This window comes from Herpailurus yagouaroundi, unplaced genomic scaffold (genome assembly GCF_014898765.1).
Source record: "Herpailurus yagouaroundi ecotype Mexico unplaced genomic scaffold, PumYag 142, whole genome shotgun sequence".
Classification (NCBI taxonomy): Eukaryota; Metazoa; Chordata; class Mammalia; order Carnivora; family Felidae; genus Herpailurus; species Herpailurus yagouaroundi.
In genome coordinates, this window is record NW_024412397.1 from 58,138,883 (window position 1) to 58,141,487 (window position 2,605).

Sequence of the window (2,605 nt, forward strand, 5' to 3'; positions counted from 1 at the left end):
CCCCCCCCCCCCCCCCCCCCCCCCCCCCCCCCCCCCCAAAGAGACAGAGACACAGAATCCAAAGCAGGCTCCAGGCTCTGAGCTGTCAGCACAGAGCCCGATGTGGGGTTCAGACTCACGAGCCATGAGATCAGGACCTGAGCCAAAGTCAGACGCTTAACCGACTGAGCCACCCAGGCGCCCCCTAATGATTTAATTTTAATTTTATTTTTTATAATTGTTTTTGATGTTTATTTACTCTTGAAGGAGAAAGAGAGACAGAGCATGAGCGGGGAAGGGGCAGAGAGAGAGGGAGACACAGAATCGGAAACAGGCTCCAGGCTCCGAGCCATCAGCCCAGAGCCTGGCGCGGGGCTCGAACTCACAGACCGTGAGATCATGACCTGAGCTGAAGTCGGTCGCTTAACCGACTGAGCCACCGAAGCGCCCCTAATGATTTAATTTTAAAAAGAAGAGTTTCAGAATGTTCGGCAACGGTAGGATAGACTTTCACTTACCAACTTCTTCATGTCACCCGTCAGCCCCCTTTCTTGTTTCCCAACTTGGTCTAAATTTGGAACGGTATAAAGGCAAAGGAGAGAAACAAAAGCAGTGTGTCTAATAATGGGATTGTATTTTGACAAGTTAATTCTCCACAGACATCTGGGCTGCCAGTCTACCTGCTACCTTGGCTTCATTTCACAATACACTCTTAAGAGCTACTTACCAGGAACATCCTTTTTGAAGACAAAACAGAGTGTCATCTTCCATCAGAAGAAGGAAATACCTGCCTCTCAAAGATGCTCTCTGTGTGGACAAAGTAGCTACATCCCGTGTTTGAAATATCAGACGGGATTAGGAAATTAATAACTTCTTAGCCACACAAGAGACAATGTGATTGGGAACGGCTTCACAATGCTTAATTTTTGGTGGCCTAAATGGAATTTAAGCTGCATGCAATAAATCAGTGACACCTTTGATTCATTATAGATAATCAAGAGGAAGCGCCTCTGATTATCAGTGCTAACGGATTCATAGCTCCTCATTTTCTTCAAATGCCACGATCGGTCAAAAGACGGGACTGGCCAGTGGCGGAGCTGGGGACAAGTGTTAGCTGGTGAGTCACGGCCACCGTTGGTCAAGCGTCCAGTGGGATCTAGGTGCTTTAGATGGATTTGCTGCAGCTCATCGGGGTGGTGGTCATAACCCCCAAAACATGGACTGACTATGTTTGAGGCAGGATGACCTGGCCTGTTATTCACCTTCTCTGTGAAATGAGGGTGACGATGGTACCTACCTCCTAGGCTTTGATGAAACCTGTCCACTCAGCCTAGGGCCTCGCACAGTCTGCTCTCAGAATAAGTAATCTAGTCACCACAGAAGGGGAAACTGCGGTTCGGAGGGACTAAGGCACTTCCGAAAACTGCTCAGGCAGTAGTCAGCAGAGTTTAGACGGAATCCAATCCTTTCTGAGCCCAAAGCCAGAGCTCTGAACCCCTGGAGCCTTGCTCCCTGAGGGCTGCGGGCCCTTTCTCATCTTTTTCAGGTATTCACACCGCTGCTTTCCAGACTCAGTGCACCTTCTCCTTGAGAAAGAACTTGATGGAAACTCCTGCAGATAGAGGCCAGCGATTTTCATATTGGGGGCAGGCAGCCTCTTATTTGGGGGTTAGGTTTTAGGTTGCTGGGTTTTTTTTCTCCCCGAAGAAGCTCTAAATTATTACACTTGGAGCTGGACTGTCTTTTCCACATAGAAACCTAGCTTTTGTGTTTGTCTGGTTCTGTTTGTTTTGACCAATGCGGGGCATGAACTAAGCAGTGTGCCATCTCTCTCAAAAATAAATAAACATTAAGGGGCGCCTGGGTGGCTCAGTCGGTTGGGCGTCCGACTTCGGCTCAGGTCATGATCTCACGGTCTGTGAGTTCGAGCTCCGCGTCGGGCTCTGTGCTGACAGCTCAGAGCCTGGAGCTTGTTTCAGATTCTGTGTCTCCCTCTCTCTCTGACCTCCCCCCATTCATGCTCTGTCTCTGTCTCAAAAATGAATAAACGTTAAAAAAAATTTTTAAAAAAAATTAAAAAAAAAAAAATAAATAAACATTAAAAAAAAAAAAAAGCTAACAGACGGGCCAGACCTCGGCCCTAAATGAGAACACACAGCCCCTGTATCAGAAAGACCATGGACAAGGTCACCTGCTAACAGGCTTTCCGAATATGAGACTTATCTCTGGAGAGAGTCAGCACAAACAGGGGGTCTGCAAGCTGGCAGTTCCCTGGGCGTGAGATTAGTACCCTGAATGGAACAGCCTCACCTTTCCCACGAATTCATTTCCTCTTCCTGGCCTTGACTGGAAGCACCAGCAGCTCCAATCATGGAGAAGGAAGATTTCCAAGGCCATGATTATAATGTCCTTGACATGGAGAGAGGTTTCTGGTTCTTTCCCTTTGAAGGTCAGTCCCGTTGGTTTATTTACTCATTGGACTCATAGATGGGTCAGCCTGATGGCAAGTCTTGTAAAGAAAGATATAGGAAGGTTGCAAAGAAAACATTAGTTCAACACACTAGACTCTTATTGAGCCCCTGCCCCGCGTAGAGCGAGAGCTAAGAACAGAGGTGCCTGAGTGAGG